Source organism: Macrotis lagotis, chromosome 5 (genome assembly GCF_037893015.1).
Source record: "Macrotis lagotis isolate mMagLag1 chromosome 5, bilby.v1.9.chrom.fasta, whole genome shotgun sequence".
Lineage (NCBI taxonomy): Eukaryota > Metazoa > Chordata > Mammalia > Peramelemorphia > Peramelidae > Macrotis > Macrotis lagotis.
Genome location: NC_133662.1, coordinates 19,896,789 through 19,920,696, shown reverse-complemented (window position 1 = coordinate 19,920,696; position 23,908 = coordinate 19,896,789). Strand labels below are relative to the sequence as shown.

At 40.5% G+C, this 23,908-nt stretch overlaps 2 protein-coding genes across 12 annotated transcripts in view; both read left to right on the top strand.

Annotated features, from left to right (window-relative positions):
• Window positions 1-1,693: 1,693 nt before the first annotated feature.
• TRERF1 (transcriptional regulating factor 1) overlaps window positions 1,694-23,908 on the top strand; it is a 292,412-nt gene continuing 270,197 nt past the window's right edge. For all 11 annotated transcript variants that reach the window (XM_074236954.1, XM_074236962.1, XM_074236961.1 and 8 more), the window contains exon 1: window positions 1,694-1,917. The gene's annotated coding sequence lies outside the window, so the exon portion shown is untranslated. The remainder of the gene's footprint in view (window positions 1,918-23,908) is intronic.
• The window catches only part of LOC141523630 (small ribosomal subunit protein uS12-like), a 54,571-nt gene continuing 32,788 nt past the window's right edge, over window positions 2,126-23,908 (top strand). The window contains exon 1 of the mRNA XM_074236963.1: window positions 2,126-22,046. The gene's annotated coding sequence lies outside the window, so the exon portion shown is untranslated. The remainder of the gene's footprint in view (window positions 22,047-23,908) is intronic.

The following is a 23,908-nucleotide window of genomic DNA, read 5'->3' as shown; positions in this document are numbered from 1 at the left end:
GAGTTTGGGTGCAGCAGCTTCCCCCGCAGAGGAGGAGGAGGAGGAGGAGGAGAGGGAGAACCAGGAGGAGGAGGAGGAGGGGGGAGAAGGAGGAGACTGGGAAGAAGAGGAGGTAGAGGAGGGGACCCGGAGGAGAGGGTTTCGGCTCGCACCAATGCTAGCCCAGCTCGGGCTGCCTCCTTCCCCAGTCCCCTCCTCCCTTCCACCACGTTACACAGTCATGGCGTGTGAGGAGGGGCGTCCTCCGGCGGCTGCACCCCTCGCCCGCCCTCCCCTTCGCAGGCGCTGCCCCCAGCCCCTCTCTCCTAGGCAACCTCCCTCCCTAGCCTCCTTCCCGGGGCCCGAGACCCCTCCCTGGAGAGCCGGGGCCACCCTGCCCCCATCCTCCCGGCTCGGGAGGGATGCGCCGGCCCCGAAGCTTTCCTGGGCAGCCCCATCTGGGTCTCCAGACCTAAGGCGGCGGGGGTGCTGGTGGAGGAGGGCGCTCCTCCCCCCCCACCCCCACCCTAACCCCCACCCCATCCTCTCCGGCCTCCAGTGGAGACATTGTAACAAATCAGACTCCAAATTACTGATGAGTGCCTTCCAGTAAGTGGGTGCGGGAGGAGGCGCCGCCGGGCACGCTCCCGCACGGGGCCGGCCCTGCCCACGCCCCCTCCCCGGGCCTCTTTCTAGCGGCCGAGGCGGCGGAGGGCGGAGAGTGGGGGAGGGGAGGGGTCCTCCCGGCCCGGCTTGACAGGTCCTCCGCCCTACCTGCCCCGCGGGCCCTGCCTCCCTTGGCCTTGGCCTTGGGCCCCTCCCCCCCGCGCCCCCGCGCGCCCGGGCCGGACGCGCCCGTCAATAAACAAAGCCCGGGTCGGAAGGAGGCCGGTGCCCGGGGCCGGGCCGGACCGCCGGGCAGGGGCCGGGCGCCGGACACCTTACTTCCTGCTTTCTCAGCCCGGGGCCAGACCGTCTCAGCGGAGGGATATCTCCACGCTTGCCCTCTCCTCCCCCTCCTCCTTGTTCTGTTTCTCCTTCCCCTCCTCCCCTCCCCCCCTTTTTTTTTTTCCCCTTTTGCAAGAAAATAATTTGACAGTCGATTTGCTGACAGGGGAGGAATTTGCATCCTTGGATTTAAAAAAAATAAACTTAAAAAAAAAGCGAGAGGAGCTTGGGAACGGTTGCTAGGGGTGGGTAATGGGCGCGAGGTGAGGACGGCGGGGGGGGGCAGAAGCCAAGGTAAGGCCAGGTCGGGCGGCCGCGGCCGGGGGAGGGGCGGCGCGGCGCGGCGCAGGCTTCTCCTTTCGGCCGCTCGCGGGGCCCTGCATGCGGATGGGGAGGAAGTTTCCCGGCGGGGCGGGTGGGCGCCCCTGGCAGAGCCCCGCGCCGCCGGCCCCCGCGGGGCCGCCGAGGACACTTTCTAAGTAGTTGGGGAGGCGGCGGCGAGGGCGGGCGTTACAGAGGGCGGTAAGTTTCCAGGCTGGCCGGCAAGTTTCCAGCCGGGGGAGGGGCGGGGGAGGGCTGCGTGCAGATAGGGACGGGCCGGGGGAGTGGGCAGCAGCTTTCCTGGAGGGAGGGTGCAGGCTGATGCCCAGTAAGTTTCTTGCTCGGGCGGAGGAGGAGGAGAGCGGGCGAGAGGAGCCGGGAGCTTCCTGGAGGCGGGCGGGGGGTGGGGAGCATGCCCGGGGGGCGGCCACCGAGGAGGGGGGAAGGGGCCATGCCTATGGGGAGTATGTTTCCTGGCGGAGCGATATTTGTTTACAGGAGGAGGGTTGTACTGTAAGTGAGTAGCGCAGAGAGAGGAGGCGGCTCTGTCATAAATTAATATTGAAATTACTCCATCAGTCCTGCACCCCTCCTCCCCCACCCCTCCCGGCCGAGACCGGTCCCCTGGTCGGATTGCACACACATGCACTTGTTGCAGAACCATCTAAGGTAGGCAAGAAACTTCGCAAGTTTCATTTTTGCATTAGCCGGGGTTCCTCTCTGAGGGAGAGTTAGGGTGGGGGTGGGAGGGAGAAGGGGAAGAAGAAGAAGGAGGAGGAGGAGGAGGAGGAGGAGGACGTGCTGGGGGGGGGTGGAGGGAGGAAAAGTTTTTTTTCTTCTTTACTTTCAGTATGGCTAGGCAGGGCCTCTCCTCCCTCTCCCTCCCTAAGCTGCCAGACATCCCTGGGGAAGAGGGTGGGGGGCGCGAGTGCCTTAATTGTCAGCCCCGGGTGGGGTGTGGTGGTGAGAGGGCCTCGCCGTGCAGAGTTGCAATGTTATAAAGCCCTTATTCTTCCAGCCGAAGAACCACAAGGACCCCAGGGATGTGCCTTTTGGGTTTTCTGACATGCATGCCTGAACTGTGTGGGCTGGGAGTTTGTCTATTTGCTCGTCTTGAAGTTAAGTGTAAAGCCACCTAAATGGGACAGATTAGGGGGAGAGCCATCACCACTCTCTGCCTCTTCCAAATCGAGAGTATGGAACCTGGGAAGAGAGAAATGAGGGGCTGGAGAAACAGCTATTTTTTATTTTTCTCTCCAAAGCACTCTGGAAGGTGTGAAGGCTCCCTACCTGGCTTGGCAGGTTCTGACCAGCCTTGTGCCAGGGGAACATGTGCTTTTCTAAGAACCTTTAAGCAAGAAGGAAAATCCCTTCTGGTCCCTCCCTCTCCATGTGTTCCGGACTGGCCTCTTCAATGGTTAGATAAACTCATCCCAAGACTAGACGTAGTTGTTGGCAAATTGAATGGATTATTCAGAGGTTGGTGACAGCATGGCATGTTTTTGTGCAATATATGCCTGGAGATGACATTTATTTGGGATCGGCAAATTGGTTTTTTTTAAGAAGTCCCATGGAAGCATGTAAACTAAGTTCGTTTTTTTAGCAGGCCACATCAGGGACAGAGCTGAATTTTTATCTGGAAACTCATTGCTCAGTGCTTTGAAGAAAATAGACAGTGTTAAAGAGAGCCTTAAAAAAAGGACTTTATAGTTGTTGTGGACTTTGCTGATTGAAAATGATCATTTTAAAGATTCCAACAAATAGAGCTATTCAGTAGTTCATAGATCAGCAGCCTTTGCCTGGTCTTGATTTCTGCAGATTTGTCAGATCCACCACCTGTCAGACACCCTTGATGATCCAGATTTCAACTAATTTAGCAGGATAATTTTCTGTACATTGGGGCCAGCTTTTGGAGATCCAACAAGTAAACTTTGGGCAGTGGATTCATCTGAGATTGTTGTTGTTTTTTTCTTTATAATTCAGTGGAAGGGAGTTCATTAGAGCAGGAAAATAAAAAATTAAAAAAAAAATTTCCTCTTGCTATGGACAGTGAGTTTTTCTTTTCTTTTTTTCTTTTTTCTAGTTTTGCTTTTAGACAGCCTGCTTCAGGGGTTCGAGCTTCCAGACACTTAGGAATAAACTGTTATTGTCACTTAACAAATGTTCCCTAACTAGGCATTATTTAAACAAATTAGCTCTGTTATATTTTACCAGTTGAAAAACTGAGAGTCTGGGGTGTGTGCTTATGCAGAGTGCTGGGAGAATGAACAAAATCTTTACTTGGATTTATCCCAGGGTAGCAGAATTATTGCTCTGCCTCACCTCCATGCCAAGAACAGTCATTTGATTTAAAAAAAAAATGAGATATTTATTTTATTGCCTTCATGTTGGCCATTAAACCGGGAACAGTTTTCTCTTTAAGACTAGAATGTTCTTTATGTTATCAAGGTTTGGAAGATCATGAATCATAATTCATATTTTTTCTAACCTCCCCCGCCAAAAAAAAAAGCATTATGGTACTTGTCATGTGTGATGTATTGGAAATGGTACCCAGGCATGCTGTACCTCTTTGGACTCCTCCCTTTGAGACAAACCCTTTTTTTGCCAAGGGATTGTTTAAAGGAGAGTTTGACATCTCCAGGTGCTTTTTCTTGGATTGGGGCAGACAGATCCCATGATAAACACAGGTCTCTTCACAACTTGCCAGTGAAGGCTTATACATAGTGACATGGGTTAATGAAGGGTAGTATTTTATATAAAGCATGATTTTGAAAAAATGTTGCCCCTGGACTATGTTAAACTTTTGTCTTCTAAGTATCTTGTGCCTAAATGTTTGGTGAGTTAGAGGGTAGACAAGCGAATTTGAAAGGACAGACTCCTTTAATATTTTCTACCAGATTTGTCTATTAAAATATTGGTTGTAGAAACAAAGCTTGTAAAGGGGGTGAGTTGACTTGGGGGAGCAGTTGGTTGGTTCCTTTTAACAGAGCAAAAGGTCCTTTGGGATCAGGAAGCCTATTTCTGTGAACAGCTATTGAGATTGTACCTAATCTGGAAGTATTGGGGAAATTTACTCCCATTTAAGTAGTTGACTTCGAATCTGTGCCGTGGGAATGTTTTCAGTAGGAATTGATGGCCAAGCAAAAGGATGGCAGACCTGGAAAGAGATTGGACTGGGATTTCTGGAAAAGTTAATGTTCTTTTTTCTGGGTTGGCTGCCATATTGGAGTCCATTTCTCATTTGATGTTTTCTCTCTGAGCTTAATGAGCTATTTGAGTTCAGGGATTGTTTTATTTTTTCTATTTATATGCTCAGTATTTAGCACATAGTAAATATTTAATAAATGCGATCATTCATTCATTCATTCATCTATGAAATGGGCTGATTTTGGACTTGTGTCCTCTAATTCCTTTAAGCAGCTATTTTCATATATGAAAAAAGGGGATAGTGGCAGTGACTACTTCTGGAGGGTTGTTGTGAGGATTTGTATAAATGCTTTCTAAGGGCTATTATTGTTGTTTTGTTAATTAATCCCTCTTCAGAATGTAGATTCTGATTTTTACAATCAGACTTGAAACAATACTGATAAAAGGGGACTTGGGGATATAGTACGGAAAACACAAAACTGTGAGTAATCCAGATATAATTTTTCTTGGCTTGAAATTTTTAATTAGCCTTCTCAATTCTTTTCTTTTTCAGGAGAGTCACAAGACTAATAATTATGGTTGTCTAAAGTTAAAACTAGTTGTTCCTTGAGAACATACCAATCTATGTGACCTTGATCAAGTTATTCAATCCCTTTGGGCCTCAATTTCTTCATCTGTGAAATGCAGAGATTGAACTAGATGGCTTCAAGTATTCTTCCAGTTCTAATAATAATAGTAAATAATATTTATTTAGGCCTTTAAGATTTGTGGGTAGCTCAGTGGCACAGTTGTGTTCATGGAGTTAGGTTTAACTGTTAGACCCGAATTCAAATACTGTTTCAAACAACACTTATTAGTTGTGTGACCCTGGGCAAAGTTTGCAACTGTTTGTCTCAGTTTCCTTCTTGTAAAATGGCAAACTACTTGTATTTGCTAAGAAAACTATGCAAAGGAATTACAAAGAATTGGGCATGGCTGAAAATAACTAAGATTTGCACAGTGCTTTATTTGGTTAACTTATTTGATCCTCACAACTACCCTTATTAGGTAGGTAATTATACTTATTTTACAAATGAGGAAAATGAGTCTGGGAAAGAGAATTAGAGGGCAGAAGACTGCCTTAGCCCATTTCACAGATGAGAGGTGAACTCCATTATGCACATATATCAGCTGACCCAGAAAAAGAATATAGGTTTCCCGAAATCCCAGGTGATATTATGAAATTGAGTCACATGGGTGGGGAGGTGGCCTAGTAGAGGAATGTTTGGGGGTTATCGTTTTGACCAGACAAAGATGTGACCTTGCTACAAGGGATAATGGAGGACAGCTTGTATATTTAAGGTTGGAATATTGCAAATATTTTTGCAATAATATTTATCTTTTAGTATGACTATAATGGGAAGAGCAGTAAATAAGCTTGTTTTCTTTGATTAATTTGATAATACCTTGCACAATTTACTTAGCTTCAGTTTCATAAATGTAAAAAAAAAGAGATTGTAACTGTAGTTATCTCCCAGGGTCACTGTGTGGATTAAATAAAATAATGCTTGTAAATGTTAACACTTAGCAGATACAATCTATAACACTTAATAGGAGCTTAATACATGGTTGTTCCCTTCCCTATATTTACCTCTTTTTGTTTTTTCTCCATAGAATAAAAGCTCAATAAGGGCAGGGCAGGGATTGGTCCCCCACCCCCACCCACACTGGTCTTTGTATCTTTCTTCTCCTTCCCTCTTTCAAACCCCTCCCCCTTTCAACTTAGTAGGTACTTAATAATGATTGTTGATTGATTGATTCAGACCAGAGGCTAGGATCCCAGGTGGTGGGAGCAGGTGCTGGGCTTTCAATGTGCACAAGCAATACCCAGTCCCCCCAGGTTTTATTTCCTGCCTCATAAAGTCTGGTGGCTAATGGGAAGGAGGATGGATGTGGGGTCCTGGGTGGGCTGGTATGATGTGTGTGGATTAATGAAATTTTTGAATTAGCATCTCAATGAAGGATGAAGGGAATAAAGGGGGGGGGGAGATTGAAAATGCTTGTTTTGTGAAAGTATAGCTTTGTTTTAGTTACTGGAATGCTTCTCAGCTAGGCTGGTGTGGCACATTTTTGAGAAGTTAATGCAGCCTCAGTAACATCTAGAGTCAGATAGTGGCTCTAGGATGAAGTCTTTTCTTATGGGTAAAATACCCCGCCCCAACAAAACAGATTTTTAAAAAGCTGCTAAAATTTTTAAAAGACCCACACAGGGTCCTTGGGATAGTTGATAGGAGCTAGAAAATCCCTTGTCTTACTTAAGTTTATTGAAAAAGCAAGTGATTTGGCTTTACCCTGTTGGAGGTGGAAGGAGAAATAAGGTGTTTATTCTTCCCATCTCTGTAGAGATAGGCCTGCTCTCCCCTCCTCATTGCTGCAACTTGGTATCCCAGGTTTCTTTCTGATCCTGGCTACACAAACTTTTCTTGATTGCAACTGCTTCCTTGCCTCTGCCTTCTCTTCAAATTAAATTTCCTTCTCTGTCTATACTTTTGTTTCCCCCAATAGAATACAAACCTCTTTAGAACAGAAACTGTTTATTGTCCTTGTACGCTCAGCATCCAGAAAAGTGCCATGGTACATATTGTAGGGGTTAATAAAAGCTTAGTGAATGAATGAATGAACGAACGAATGAATGAATGCATGAACGAATGAATGAATGGAAAGGTGATTTTTAAACTGCTTTTGGATAGGTGATTAAAAAAAATCTTTTTATGAGACGAGTGGGAGTAGGCCCAGTGTGTGTGGGTTTGGGGGGAAAAATCCATTAGACTTACAGCTCTTAGTGGTAATTATGGTTTTGTGCATATAGATAAGACCCAGCCACATGGAAGGAAGGGGTATAAGGTGACATGGTACCTTGCATGATGACTTTAGGCTGCAAGATTTGCCAGAGGTTCTTTACTCTGTGTGTGTGTGTCTCTGTGTGTGTGTTGGATCCCTTTGATAGTCTGGGGAAACCTTTGGGTTCTTTCTTGAATAATGGTTTAAATGCATAAAATAAAGTACATAAAATAAATCACAAAGGAAATTGGTTATATTGAAACAGTTTAAAAACATTTTGAAAAAAAAAGACAAAGCACACTCAAGGACCCAGTTTAAGAACCCAGTTCTGGACTGAGGCTGGGTCTACTGTGGAAATGGTGACAGCAAGAACCCCAAAGAGTTAAGACTGCATCAGAAATCTTGCTAGCTTTTTTTTCCCCCAGCCCATTTGTCTGCATTATTGAGCAGCGCAAAGGTGGGAGGAGTGAATTCCTTCTTCTGGGGAGAAGAATATTCAGTCAAAGTAATTTAGGCCTCGGATTAGATTTATTTGAAAACTAGTTGTAATATGATTGGGAAAAGACATCTCTGATTCCCAGGCTGGTTTAAGAAATTAGATAGGCAGAGGCATGGATTTAAATCTCAGGCCCCTAGGGAGAAATTCTGCAAAGGGGCTCCCCATCCTTTCTGAACCATTGTCTAGGAAAACCCCCTTTCCATTTTTAGTTAGCTGCCCTTTCTCTACACATCCCCCTCCCCCCAGACTGTAAAAGGTAGCTAAGGTAGCAATTTGGTGGGCTGCTGTTAAATTAGATCACTTTTCAGATATTATGCAAAAAAATTCTTCCAGATTCTCCATCATTCTCTGATTCTTGCACTTAAAATATCCCCCACCTCCCTTTACTCTCAATTGTTCCCCTCCCCCAGTATCTTCGGCTCTCGTTTTCAGATTCTACTAAGGTTTAAACTATTTTTATTGTTGAAATTATGTTGTTACAAATGCTGATACCCAGAGAAAAATGTCTTTCCAGGCTAGTTCTAGTCAATGTATAATTGAGTTTCATTAATTTAGATTCCATCTAATTTAGTATTTGAATCTATTTGAGCCAGAGTGGGCAAAAGTTTATTTTAACTCTTTCTCTCCTGAAAGGGCTTCTTGTCAATGTAAACAAGGTTGCAAGGGGGGTTTTAACTTAACCTAAGGGGAAAAAAAACTTTTATGAATTCCTTTTAAAAGTAGGTGTTAATTAAAAAAATAGGTGTTACTTGTTAACAACTTTACTTGGTTGTTGGTAATTAGATAAAAGATAAAATATTTATTGAACACTTACTAAGTTCCTAGTATCCTGCTAAAACTCTTGGAATATGATTGCAAGTTATATAGTGCCTGGTCTCAGGGAACTTATATTCAAATAGGGCAAAACTGGCTATAACTGAGAGCTTGAATAGGGTAAGAGGAGGGACCAGCAGTAGGAATTAGTTGATGTGATTTGGATGCCTTATATCTGGAGCTGAGTCCAAGGTTCCTGTTAAAGGGAGAGGGGATGATAACAAGAGTGATGGCCAAGAGATAGGTGTGCATTTGGTCATTTAATCTGGCCCTAGAGTTGAACAGGAGGAAGAGGGTGGTGGTAGTGTTAAGTCAGTTTGCCTGGCTCTTCATGACCCCATTTTAGGGTTTTATTGGCAAAGATGCTGGATTGGTCTACCATTTCCTCCACCTCATTTTCCAGTTGAGGAAATTGAGGCAAACAGGAGTAAGTGACCTGTCCAGGATCACACAGTTAAAAAGTCTCTGAGCCCAGGTTTGAAATAAGGGAGATGAGTTTTCCTGATTCTAGTCCATTGTGTGCCAATTAGCTGTCCTCAAAGAGGGTGGTAAGGAATGCTTGGAAAACTACAACTCTTTTATTAACTTTCCCTAAATTTCCCATGAAAGTGGAACTACAAGTTTTCAATGATAACATCTTGCTATGTAGAGAGGGAACGTTAAGTACCTGGGTAGAACTGAAAGTGAATGTCACAGGGAGAGCAATGGAGAGAGAGGAATGGTTGGTGTCTAGAAACAATGAGGAACTTTTATCGGTGAACCTGTTGTATTCCCCCTGGACAAAAATGTAAGCCTCCTGTGGACTGAAGAAATGGAATATGTTTTGGAATGATACAGTTGTGTGGGAAAAAACAAAAAAACTCAAACCTCTTGCTTTGGACTTTGCATTTTTCAGACAACTAGCCATCTGTTGGTTGATCAATGAAACCATCCTTCTCTGACTGTCCCAAGTCAACTTGTTCTCTCCCTCTTCTTAGAAGTTCTAGCCCTTGCCCACTGAGCCTCAGTTTTTTGCCTTTAAACTTGATTCTCTTGAATTATTTGGGTACTTATGAATAATATCACATAGATTTAGAGCTGGAAAGGATCTTATATAGTTCCATCAAATTCAATCACCTTATTTTACAGGTGAGAGAAACTGAGACCTAGAACAATTAAAAGACCTGAGGTCACACAGAAAATAGAGAATTGGTATTTGAACCTCCACAAATCTCTTGACAGTAAGGCAGCATCTTCCATTACCTTGCTGAATACCTTCTACAAGCTAGGTGTTGTCAACAAAAATTCCTTTAGTAATTCATAGAACTGAAGGAGATAAAAAAAAAGTAGTTAATATTGGTTTCTGCATCCATAAAACTTTCAGTCTGTTGGGGGTAAGGGTTGGGATAGGAGACAATCACAAATAATCCTAATACCAATGTTTTATATCAGTGGTGTCACACTCATGTTTCCTTGTGGGCCTCATATTGACTTGGAAAACCACAAATTAGCATTATGTTGTATTGTATTTTTATTTGTCAGACATTTCCCAATTACCTTTTTCCTCCAAATTACCTTTTAAACTGGTCTGTTACACTTGGGAGTTTTTTGCTGGTTTAGAGTTTGACAAGTCTGCTCTACAATGGAAGTAGCAAAAGAAAGGTCCAGAAGGGCAGGTTTTTATTAGCAAGAGAAATAGGAAAGGGCAGACATCAGGAAAAACCTTATGGAAGAGGTATTGAGTATGGGCAGCTAGGTGCATATAAAGTGTCATTTTAAATATGTACAGGAATTCAGTAATCAAAGAGGAAGATGGTAGGCATAAGGAAACATTTAAGTTGAGGCCCTGAGACAGACGAGGGCATGGAACTTTTGGGGGAAAGAAGAGTAGGCCAGTTTTTGGTAGTATAGCAAATTGCCTGGAGACAGTAAGAAGTCATTGAAGATCTATAAGCAGAATTAATCAATAAATGTTTATTTGCCAGACATTTTATTAGGCTCTGGGGATAAAAGAAGAGGCAACAGACAGTCCCTGCCCTCAAGGAACTTAAAATCTAATGGAGATTTATAAGTATGATCAAATTTATACTCATACCCTTGAAGTGAAAGTGACAAGACCAGATATTTGCATCTGAAAGTTTTTGATAGCAATATGTGAAGGAGAAAAGGAGTAAAAATAAGTAAACAGTGCAATAGTTCAGACAGATGGTAGTTCTATGGTAATGATAGTGAGCCTAGAGAAGGATGGACCATAGATTTGGAGTTAGGTACCTTAGGTTTTCTAAAATTCTCTCCCACCTCCACCCCAATTTTGTAGAGGAGGAAATTGAGTCTGGAGAATTGAAGGCAATTGCTCAACATTATACAGATAAGTGGCAGATCCAGAATTTGAACCCAGACCCCCTCTGACTCCAGAGAGGGTCCATTTCCATGCTACTTCCCTGGATACATGAGAAACTGATATGGTTGAATCAATAGGTGGGTAACTGGATATGGATGTATCTGATGAGTGAAGGAGAATTAACTCAAGGTTATCAGTATGGTAGACTGGGAGAATGGTGGATCTCCCAAAGAAATGATGGAGTTAAGAGGAAGAATTCATTTTGGGGAAAAGATGATAGACTCAGTTTTGGATGCATTTGGTTGAGGTACTTTTCCCCCCATTTTTTGTGAGGCAATGGGGTCACACAAATGCCCACGGTCACACAATTAGTTAATATCAAGTGTCTAAGGCTAGATTTGAATTCAGGTCCTTCTGACTCCACCATCTAGGGCCCCCCATATGGACTTTTTAAAAAATTAAATTCAATCTGTTTCACACTGGAAGGTCTCTTCTGAAAGATCAACCTTATTTTTGTTCATTTTAATTGTTCCCTGTAGATTCAGTTGGAGGGGAATAAGTGAATCAATGAGAAATATTCATAAATTTCAAAATTCATATAATTTAATCCTCTAGAGAAAAGATAGTACAAAAAATATACAAATATACTAGGAAATCCAAAGTAATTTAAGCCAATAAAATTTTAGTGTGGAACATTTAGACAGTTGAAACAGAAGTATTTAGGATTTTTTTTAATTGGACCCCTGTCATATGACATATAGCATTATGGTTTTCTGCTATGATTTATATGGATTTAAATTTGGTAGGGATTTTGGAGATCTTGTTATTCAGCCCTTTTATTTTCAGAAGAAGAATGACTTGCCCAAGGTCCCAAAGGAAGGTAATTACTGAGGAAAATGCCCTGCCTAGGAGAGGGAGTTCACATGTAGATAAATTTCAGAGAATTTGTACATTTGGATAGGGAAAAAAAAATCCATCTTTTTCCCCATTCACCTTTAACTGAAACAACATTTCCTTCAATTATTTGAAAACATCATTCTGAAAAATAATCATTGACTTGTGAGCACTTTGAAGGTAGGGACAATCTTTTGTCTCTTGTATCTTCAAGCTCTCAGTACCATACCTAACACCACATAGTGGTGTTTTATTGATTGGTTGAGAAAGGGTCTGTAGACTTAACCATGACAAACAAAAATGTTCTTATTTTTAATGCATTTTAATTTTTTTCAAGTAAGCATTTAAAAAATTAATTCATTTTCCCCATTTCAATCCCCCTTCCTTATCCCCCCACCCCCACCCTGCCCTCCACTGAACCAATTTAAAAAAAAAGAGCGGCAAACTTAAAATAAAGCTCTTATACAAAAGTTGCTTAGTTTGGCACTGTCCAAAAATGTGTGTTCAAAAATGAAAGTGTCTTTTTTACATTTTAAGTTTATCTTCTTTTTGTCAGGAGATGAGTGGCATGATTCATTTTTCTTCAGACTTTTGATTTATCATTGCATTGATCAGAATTCTAAATTTGTTGTTTTTAAGATGGTGGTTTCATTATATAATTTTTTTGTTTTAGTTTTATTTTCATTGGTTTAAAAGAGCTATTCCCAGTTTTCCTGCACTTGTCCGTCTTATCATTTCTTATGGAGAAATACTATATTCATTCCCTTTTTTTATTCATCTAGTCATTCCTTAATTAGGAGAATGCCTCTTAGTTTTCAATTTTTATCTCTTTTGAAAAGAGCTGTACATAGAGATCCTTTTCCCCTTTCTCTGATAACTTCAGTGGGTATGGACCCATTGTTGTTATAAAAGTCATGTCACACTCCTCAAACCCCATTTATGGCTTTCTTGACAAAGGTACTGGAGTGATTTGCCATTCCCTTCTCCAACTCATTTCAGATGAGGAATCTGTCTAGGGTCTCACACAGCTAGGAAGTCTCTGAGGCTGGATTTGAACTCAGAGCTTCCTGATTCCAAGCTCCATCCACTACACCACTTAGCTAGATCACAGGACATGAATCAGTTTGATAACTTTCTGGGCATCGTTCCAGATTGTTTTCTGGAATATCTGTTGACTCAATTCAGAACCCCACTGAGAATGAGTACACCAGACACCAGAAAATGGCCAAGAACCCTTCTATGTTTATTGCTGAGGAGATGGGAAAAGCCTGCAAAAGCCAGGGATTTTAAGAAACTAAAGTGAAGAGAGCAGAGAGAGAGAGAGATAAGGAGTATTGTGTGTGAGGAATAGCAAAGTGGCCAAAGTGACTGGATAATGGATGAGTAACTGGAGGCAGGGTCAGAGTAGGTGATCACCTTGGAGGAGGAGCTGACCGAACTGGTGCTGAGGAAAGCAGTTGGAGCGGTGAGGTTCCAGGCCTCCATGAAATGTTTTCTTACCAAATCACACTCAAATGCAAATATTTAGATACCTCCTTTATTTCTTTTGAGTTTTGGAGAATTTAGATGCTGGCTAAAAATCAAAAGTTAAACCTTCATCCTTGGGATGGGGAATGTAACTCATACCCTCTGCCATAAGGGAGCTGATGATCTTCTTGGGGAAACTAAAGTTGGATTCATGAAAGATAATATAATTCAGAGAGGAGGAGGGGGTTGTGTTGATTTGAATTCTCATGGTGGGGGCTCTGTCTTTAGTGGGATAGTGATTTTTCACCAGACTGGTTTTCATGTAATTTGTTCATGTAATTTTGTGTAAAAGCAACCAAGAGAATGTGAATTCAATTCAATATCTATCATCCATCTATCTATCTATCTATCTAGAGACAGAGACAGAGACACACAAAGACAGAGACAGAGACAGACAGATCTTGGAAACCAGAGATGAGAAAACTATGGCTCAGATTGGTTGTGATTTGAACCCAGTTTTTCTGACTCTTAGAGCCTCTTTCCACTGGTTTTTTTAAGTGCTTAGATTGTTTTAGATATTGTACTAGACTCTGGGGGATACAAACAACCACAGTGAAAATAGTTTTTTTTTTCTCACAAAGGAGCTAATCTAAGTGAAAAACAATTTGTGTGAGGTTAAGAACTGACATTTGGGAGAAACAAAGGGCTCCCGGAGGTTGTGGTACTTGTGAATCCAAGGATTGATTCTAAGAGAGGGATATGAAGGGGAAGCATTTCTGGTGAAGCAGAGGGAAAGCCTGTGGGAAAAGTGGGGGAAACTGCCATAGAAAGAAAAGGCAGTGGCAAAGTAAGTTGGTGTAGAGTGTGAGCTTCTAGAAAGGTTGATTGGACCCAGAATGTGAAGGAATTTAAGGGAGCCAGAGGAAGCATTTTTTTTGTTGTTGTTTGTTTCTATTGGAAAAACAGGAAATGGCTCAGTACAAGGGGAATCTCTCAGGGAAGTAATAGTAGTAGTGCTTGGCCTAGCTTGGAAACCCAAAATTCTAGTTCTCTTTTGCAAAAGAAACACAGGGTATGGTCCAGGATTAAGTCTTATTCTGTGACCAGAAAAAAAAAAAGCCTAGCTGTATGTCTTTGGAGGCAGATTACTTCTCCCCTTCTAAGATCCTTTAATTTTCCTCTCTGGTTCTCCTTGCCACTCTAAAATGCAAGACTTGGACTAAATCATCTCTTAAGGACCACCCTTCCTTCTTCCCTGATTTTCTTTCTGCCTCATGGCTAGGAAGACCATCCTTTGGTTCTGGCTCTTACAGAGCAAAGGAATGCAAATGCTGTCCCATCCCCCATCCTTTATAATAAGTGACATTTTGTTAAATCAGTTATCCGAGGCCTTATCTGTATTTCTGTCTGTGCTGGTTTAGTCAAAATAGGAAATCCAGTGAATATTAGATTTCTCCTCCCCAACCGCCCTCTACACATGAACACTTAATGCAAGATTTCTGATAGAGGAGGGGCGATGTGTCCTTGAAAAAAATAAATGCTATGTGCAAAAAAAGAAAAAGAAAAAAACAAAAAAAATCCCCCCAAAGGTTGAAGGCTTTGGCTTCTAGCAAATGCTGTTTTCAGCAGCTGTGATTCCACCCTCCTCTACCCATCTATCTTTCTTTCTTTCTTTCTTTCTTTCTTTCTTTCTTTCTTTCTTTCTTTCTTTCTTTCTTTCTTTCTTTCCTTCTTTCCTTCCTTCCTTCCTTCCTTCCTTCCTTCCTTCCTTCCTTCCATCCTTCCATCCTTCCATCCTTCCTTCCTTCCTTCCTTCCTTTTTTTTGATTAAGAGAACTTGTTAGTTTGAATTGGATGGTGTGGGGGTGGGCAGGCTGTGGTGAAGAAAGCTTTGAAATCTTGGGGTTGGAGGGAGTTGAATGCCAAAGAGATTTTTGAAAAAATATACCCTTATAATTGTATTATTAAAAGGCAATGTATACATGCAAAGCTTGCAAAGGGAAAAATCTTTTTTATGTTGGTGCGAAGTCATAGTCTATCAGGTTAGGGTATATAGTGGGGAGAGCTAGGTTTCTTTAAGAGGATTTTCTTCAGCTACCATAAGTCAGTTAATCAATAAATTAAACCTTTATTAAGTGTTTACCTTGTGCCTATTTCTGTGTTAGGCTGTGGAGTTAGTTACAAAGAGACAAATAGTCCCTACCCTGGAGGACTCTTAATTCTATAGGAGGAGACAACTTATACAAAAATAAGTGTATGTAAACCAAATAAAATAGATACAAAGTAATCTTGGAAAAAATAACTATCCTCCTTCCAGCATTTTCACTTTTATTATTTCTTAAACTAGCTTCCAGCTTTTTAGAAATAGCTTGTTGAAATTCCTGATTGTCCTCCCCCATTATTAATTTCTTTACTTTGAAATAAATTATAACTAATTATATTATGACACGTTTTGCGGAATTTTGATATAATATGAAGAAATTGGAGGCTTACTCTGTTTGTAAAACCTCACTGAGCTTTTATTTAATCTAATCTAATAAGCATTTTAAAAGCCCCTATTATGTATAACTTATGCTAGCCAGGTCCTGGAGATCCAGGCAAAAAAAGAGTCCCTCCCTTCAAACAGCTTACCTTCCTTTTCATAATATTATTCCTAAATATAATAGAAATTCAGGAGACATTTGATTGGAGTGTTGGGGGCTCAAAAATCAGTGGTAGGAATCACTGTTACAAGTAGGTTGCATATTCTTTTAAGTCATTATATCTAGCTTTATTAAATTCTAGGGATCACAGATAAATATATAGAGGGTTTACTAATGTCAAGGTTGGTTGAATTCTCAAAGACCAATATTTAGGAGAAATAAAAAAATGTTTCCAGGAACAATCAAATCATTAAGTCAATTCAAAGAGAGACAAAAGACAGCTCCTACATTTAAGGAGCTTACCAGTCCAATGGGGGAGACAGCATGCATGCAAATATATCCAAGTGTCTTTAAGGCTGTTGGTGAGTCCATGGTCATTTAAAGTAATGTTTAGTGAATTTTTGTTTTTATATTATCTGCCATTTCTCACTGTGTCCATTCTGTCTCTGTCTCTGTCCAGTTAATCTTCAAGAATGAAGGACAAACATCATAGTATGGGATTAAAAGTTTTTTTAGATCCCTTATTAAAAAAAAGTTAAACAAAATGAACCAACAATTATAAAAAAGAGGATGTGACTTCTCATCTCTTAATTGGGGCCAAACAAACTTGATCATCATTTTGCAGCATTCAGTTTTATTTTTTTCCTTGTTCTTTCCTTTTATATTACAGCTGGTTTTGTTTTGTTTTCCTAGTTCTGCTTATTTTTCTTTCATCAGTTCCAATAAGTCTTCTCCCAATTTGTCTTGTTTATTGTTTCTTACAGAACAGTAATATTTCATGCGAGCAGTTAGGTTACTCACTGGATCTGGAGTCAGGAAGACCTGAGTTCAAATTTGACCCCACACACTTACTAGCTATGTGTCCCTGGACAAGTCCCTTAACCCTATTTGTCTCAATTTCCTCATCTGCAAAATGAACTGGAGAAGGAAATAGCAAACCACTCCAATATCTTTGCCCACAGAACTCCAAAGAGAGTCAGACATAACTGAAAAAGAACAACATTCTATTACAGTCATGAACTTCAACTTGTTTATGAGGATCGACTTTGTTTTTTGGTTCTTTATCATATGTATATGTTTATTTTTTGTGGGGGAGGAGTTTGTCTCCAGACTTGGGGTGATTTGACTGAAGACTTGTTCCATGTAAAATGTAGCCTCCTAGAGAGCAAGCATTGTTTTCTTTTGTCTTTGTATCTTCAGAGCCTTGTACACAATAGACATAGTAAATGTTTTTCTAATGCAATTTTCACTTCATTTTCCCCTCTAATGCAGAGGGAAGGAAGGAGACAGGCATTAAGTGTCTACTTAATGTGCTATGCTAATATCTTTACAAATATTATTTCATTTGATTCTGACAATAACTTTCGGTGGTAGGTGTATTATTATAACCATTTTGCAGTTGAGATTATTGAAATAAATAGCAATTAAGTGCCTTGCCCAGGTTCACATATCTATCTATTTATTTATTTGGTTTTTGCAAGGCAATGCAATGGGGTTAAGTGACTTGCCCAAGGTCACACAGCTAGGCAATTATTGTCTGAGGATGGGTTTGAACTCAGATACTCCTGACTCCAGGGCTGGTGCTCTATCTACTGCGACACCTAACTGCTCCTTATTTATTTATTTGTTTGTTTGTTTGTTTGCTTGGTTGGTTCAGGTATATCTAGTAAATATCTTAAGGTTGATTTGAACTTGCATCTTCCTAAGGCCAGGAAGTCTGGAGTCTGTCCACTATGCTCCCTTGTTGCTTAGTTGAGAAACTTCTGACTTGCTCATTCCCTTTCAGTTTTGGTTCAGTTCTATCCTATCTAGACTCTTCTTGCCCCTATCCCTCTGCCTCATCATCATTGCTTCTTTATTATTATAATGCTTCTCCACATTTCTTTCTCCTTTTTGTTAATTGCCTTTCCTCTCCTTAGTCCTTTATTCTTACATCCAGGTCCTAATCAGAGCCAATAGTAATCTTAGGTTTATATCATACTTGGTCCTTGTCTGAATCTTTACCCAGATCTTACACACACTTCTGGCTGGGCTCTACTACACCCATAGGCAAATGGAATTATATCATTTAGATTCACAGATCATAGGGTTATAGATATGAAAGGGACTTTATAGATAAGTCCAGAGCTGTCAAATATGTAGCAGGAACAATCTCTAAACAGATTAAAATGTAATTGGGAAATATTTAACAAATAAAAATAATTGAACACAGATAATGTGAATGTGTAGTTTTTAAGGCAATATGAGACTTTCACTTATCCTTATTTATAGTTTAGTGACTGTTTCTATTTAACCCTATCAGTTTACTCCAGTTTCATTTTATAGTTGAGGAAATTGAAATCCAGAATAGTGAATGACTTGACCCAAGGGCAAACAGGTAGCAAGAGTCAGAGTAGGGATTTGAAGCTTGATCTTCTGACTGACTGACTGTTTACCAACCCAGTACTCTTTTTAGAAGGAAACCAAAATTATTGACATTCTAGAAAATCAAATTTATATGGTTGAAAAAACTAATTATTTACTGAGAGGAAAGAAAATGTAGAGAAGTTGTTGGTTGAGTTTGTTGTTGAGTTGTTTCTGACTCTTTGTGATTGTTTTTTTTTTTCTGGCAAAGATACCGAGATGTTTTGCTATTTCCTTCTTTAGCTCACTTTACAGATGAGGAATTGAGGTCTACAGGGTAAATGACTTGCCTAGGGTCACACAACTAGAATGTGTCTGAAACTGACTTTAAAATCATAAAGTTGAGTCTTCCTGACTGCAGGGCAGGCCATATATCCCAAGTCTTAGGGAGAGGAATGAGAACTCTTAAATGAGGCAGTATTAAATGTAATGGAAGCAGCCAGGGACACATTAAAAAAAAAAACCTGGATAATTCTACCTATAGCCAGTGATGCTACCAATTCACTTAGTCCCTAAGCCTCAATTGAACAAAGAAATCTATAAAGAATGTCTAGTAATAGCTATTTACTTTCTAGTGTTGTTGTCAAGAACTGTAATTTTTGCAAACTTTATAGTATTATATCAAAGTTATTGTTATTAATAGTAAGATATAGTATCTGGCTACAAAACAGAAACAAGGATCTCTGAAGAATCACAAAGGATTATTATACTGAAAATAATGGAAAGGTACATGTTGAATGTGAAGAGGCAGGAACACAAGTGAATGATAAAGTTTGAAGAACAGTAGTAAAACATATCACCAGGAAAATATATGTTAGAAAAAGATGGACTGGTAATAAGGAGGGAGAGGCGACTGGTGGATAGTGCCCCAGTGGACTATCCTCAGGGGTCAGAAAAAATCCTCTTCAGGGAACTTGAGAGGCCAGAAGTTACTAAGGAGGAAATGCAGGCATTATTGGAAGGCACTTCCAAATCACTGAGATCACAGATGCATTGGAGCATTGCAATATTGAATAGATGAAAAGGTACTGTAATATGGGGCAGCTAGGTGGTGCAGTGGACTTAAGTCCTGAGTTCAAATGTATTCTCAGACACTTACTACTGTGTGATCAGTGATAAGTCATTTATTGTTTGCCTGTTTCCTTATGTTAAATGAGCTGGAGAAGTAAATGGCAAACCACTGCCAAAGGAAACCCCAAATGGGGTTATGAAGAGTCAGAAACAAGTCAAAAACAGCAACAATGTTTAAGGCAGGTCCTAGGGCTTAGGTTTTGGGGTTATAAAGAAAATACTCAACAACAAAAAGTGGAAACAGTTCCTGCCCTCATCCCATTGTAAGAGGTGGTTGGAGCGGATGCCCCTGAGAATGTAAATGACACATGAACCTTGTCCGGATCCTCTGGAAAGATCATGCATATGATCATAATTTGATGAAGCAAGAGACCTTCAGCTGACTTAGCTTTTTGTCCAGGTTTATGTATGTTCTTCTACTCAGACCAAATGAGGAATGTGGAGGAGGGAGAACTGTGCTCCAGCTGGGACTGGGAGAGAGACTTGACTTTCCCCAGTAGAGTGAACAGGACACAGGAGAGATGTGGTCTGTTTTCAACACATGTGGGATGTTCTTCATTCATATGAAAGTCGAGTTAATTGGCTCCAGAATGACAGTGTCTGTGCCCCATTTCCCAGGGGCTTATTCCCTGCAAATCTTTTCTGTCAGTGGGCAGTCAGACTGCTTATTTTCTAAGGCATGTAAATATTGCATTGGGATTCTGGGAATGGGGGAGCTGTGGATTGGGAATAATCAGAGTAGAGGTTATTAACCACTGGCAATTTCACATAATATAAAAAGGTAAGATATGTATCTTTTCCTTGTCCCCATTTTTGACGATTTAGAAGTAAACTTTAACCTTTCATTATAACCATATTATTTTGACTGTTTGAATCCTTAAATCCTTATCTTCCTTCAGTGGTTTCCCTTAAGTATTACCTACCCCCTACCAAAAGCCTATCCTGATATTCTCTCTCTCTCTCTCTCTCTCTCTCTCTCTCTCTCTCTCTCTCTCTCTCTCTCTCTCTCTCATTGCATTACACCCCCATGTTCAGCATAGTACCTGGCATAGATATTTAATAATAACTACTTCAGAACTAACTTTTTAATTGACCCTTGTAGCTTAGAACCTGGTCAGATCTTGATCATCTATTTCTGATTTTCCCTGAGTCAAATGATTCCTGGGGGTGGGGTAGCAAAAAGGGAGGGTTATTGACAGGGGAAGGGAGGGAGCCTGGCAGCAGTGTCAGCCAGTTTCTATACTAATTTCTTTTTTGATCATGAGCTATCTGTTTTGGGTACTTCTAGTTTATGCAGTTTAGCAAGAATGGGGATTTGAGTTCACTGGATAATACTGATCAGGTCACTTATTGCTACTGTAACTCAGGTAGTATTCTAATGAGATTAATTATTAATTATATTTATTCTCAAATTATTCTTCCTCCCTTACACCCATGGAGAATGAGTCTTTGATGGCTTATGACTCTGCTAACCCTTTCTTTCTAAAATTGCCTTTTCTTTTGCACTGCTTATGTCTTCTAGGTTCATTGTTGTTGTTTAGTTGTGTCCAACTCTTCATGATGTTTGAGTTTTCTTGGCAAGGATACTAGAATGTTTTGCCATTTTTCTTTTCCAGCTCATTTTACTAATGAGGAATTGAGGCAAACAAGGTGAAGTGCTCTGGGTTAGATATGAACTTAAAAAGATGTGTCTTCCTGACACTCCAGTCCCTGCACTGTCTACCTGTTTGGATCAGACTGAACTCCTTGAGGGCAGGGACCTTGATTTTATCTCTCTTTATATTTCTGGTGCTTAGTCATACTTAGTAATAAATGCTTGTTGACTTACCAATTAATTTATGGATGAAGGAAATTTGAAAAACTCTGAATAGTAGTGGATCAGCTATTTAGAATTGCATTGTGCAGTGATAGTGGGAAAAGGAGCAAGACCTAGAAACCAAAGACTAAATGAATAGCTTGAAGGGACCATAGAGATGGAAACAATCTCAGAGTTGAAAGGAATGATTGGGGTCATCTGAACTGTCTGAACCTGAAGAACAATTTCCACCACAAGCAACATATCTGAAAGACCCATCTTCTCACAGATGAGAAAACTCAGACCTAGAAAATGTGTGATGATGACTTCACAGATAATTTATTTTTGTCAGAATCTAGGAATCTCTGAATGGTCTCTCTGATGTTCCAGAGTTTCCTGTCTCTCTGGTTCTGTTCTCTCTCTATTTTTCTACCTTTTCTGGTCTCTTTTCTCTTTCTCCTTTTCTTGCTTGTTTGCTTCTCCATTTTTTTTTCTCCTTTTTTCCCTCTTATTCTCCATCACCATTGATTTATGCAAATTCTTCCCTCCTCCATATTGAACATAATATTAATGAATGGGTGAATGGTAGAACATTTATTAAGCTTTTATTATTAACTGGACACTGTGTTAAGCACTGGAGATACAACTGTAAGAAAACATTACTGTCCCTGCCATCAAGGAGTTTGCATTCTAATGGTGAAAGACTGCACTTAAAGGGAAGCTAGGAAAAGGGGTATATATGTGTCTGGAGCTCCATGGTTTGAAAATGACCAGTAAATGATAAGATTTGCTCACTTATCTGAAACCTAAATAGTTCCAAGGGCTGAACCCAAGTTCCTGATAAAAGAGGGAAGAGGATTGCTAAAGTGCTGGAAGAAGGATTTGGAAATACAACACTATATTGAAGTATGCTGTATTTTTTTTTAGGTTTTTTTTTTTTTTTTGCAAGGCAAATGGGGTTAAGTGGCTTGCCCAAGGCCACACAGCTAGGTAATTATTAAGTGTCTGAGACCGGATTTGAACCCAGGTACTCCTGACTCCGGGATAGGTGCTTTATCCACTGCGCCACCTAGTCACCCCAGTATTTATTAAATTCACAAATGAAGTTTTAGTTTTCTTTGAGAATCAGACAAACTTAACCTTTCATGTCATCCAAGAAAAATTCAATTTAAGTTGATTTTCACTTGTGTGGTCTTCAATTAACTTTTTTTTTGAGTCATTGGTGCTTGTTAAAAGGCAGATTTCCCACCTCTGCTGTTTGGGGTGGATTAAAAAAGGACTAATTTTGATTCTTGAGTGGAATATATTTGGGGTATGTTGACTTTGCTCAGTTTGTATCTTGACGTTGCCATTTACTGGTCTGATAAGATTTATTTGAAGAGTTAGATTTTGAATTCTTATTTGAGTCTGAGTGATCAAAATAGGTAGCGAGATTGTTTGGGAGGGTAAAAGGCAGAAAACTCAAAACCTTTATTAAGTCTTGGCTATGTTTTTAGCTCTAGGGATTTTTTCCTCCATGTAAGTTAAAAATTTTTTGTTTTTGGCTCCTTTTCATAGATAGAAAGTCAGGTTATCAACAGGAATAGAATATTCCACTGAAGGAAGGTGGTACTCATTTGACTTTGAAACTTGACAGACATTGAGTTTGGATGGGATAAGAGCTGAAGTCTCTTGGAACTAGTGAAATGGTGGAATCAGTAGTTGTGATTTAAAAAAAATTACCCTTGAAAAATGAATTTCTTTTTTTTCTTTTTCTTTTTTTTTGCAAGGCAAATGGGGTTAAGTGGCTTGCCCAAGGCCACACAGCTAGGTAATTATTACTATTATTTATTTATTCATTCATTCATTTATTCATTCATTTATTTATTTATTTTTAGGTTTTTGCAAGGCAAACGGGGTTAAGTGGCTTGCCCAAGGCCACACAGCTAGGTAATTATTAAGTGTCTGAGACCGGATTTGAACCCAGGTACTCCTGACTCCAGGGCTGGTGCTTTATCCACTGAGCCACCTAGCCGCCCCAAGAAATGAATTTCTTTTGGAAGTTCTAATTGAAGTGTTTTTACTCTACACAGAAAGCAAACATATGAGGGAGTCTTACACTAATGCGGGGTGGGGTGGGGCAGGGAGACCTGGGGTTATGACTTAATTCCAGAATTTGTACATGAGGTGGAGATGAGAGAGAAACTGAGAGACCAAGGGACTGAGACAGAGACTGAGAGAGAGATAAAGGGAAAGAGAGATAGAGAGATCCTGTTAACAACTTCCTTTTCAGTTTTATATCTAAGGACCAATGGATTAAACTTCTCTGTAAATGTGGCTAAATTGAGCATGGTTTGGGGCTGGTTAGAATGGCCTGTTGCATCTGTTATTAGTGCTTGCTGGTTGTGGATGGATAATATTAGTGTCATCTTGGGGATTTGAGAAGTGAAAAGGAGGAGGAAGAGAAGGGGGAAAAAGCAAGGAGAAAGGAAGCACATGGTTCTAGAACTTTCTAGGCTTCTATTCCAGTCATTTCTGTAAAATGGCATGAAGATGCTTGCATTTCCCACTTAAGTAAAATTATTATGAGGAAAGGGTTTTATAAACAAAAATGCTTTGCAAATGTGAGTTACTGTTTTAACTTCTGCAAATGATGCACTTCAGAGTCATAATGAGGACTAATCATTAGGGGAAAGGACAGTTTTCTCCTTCTCTCTACTTCTTGTATTGGGAATAGATTTATTTCCCTCTTGTCCTCTGTGACTCTTTTTGGGTTGAAGCATGTCTTACCTTTCTTAGCACAGGTTCCA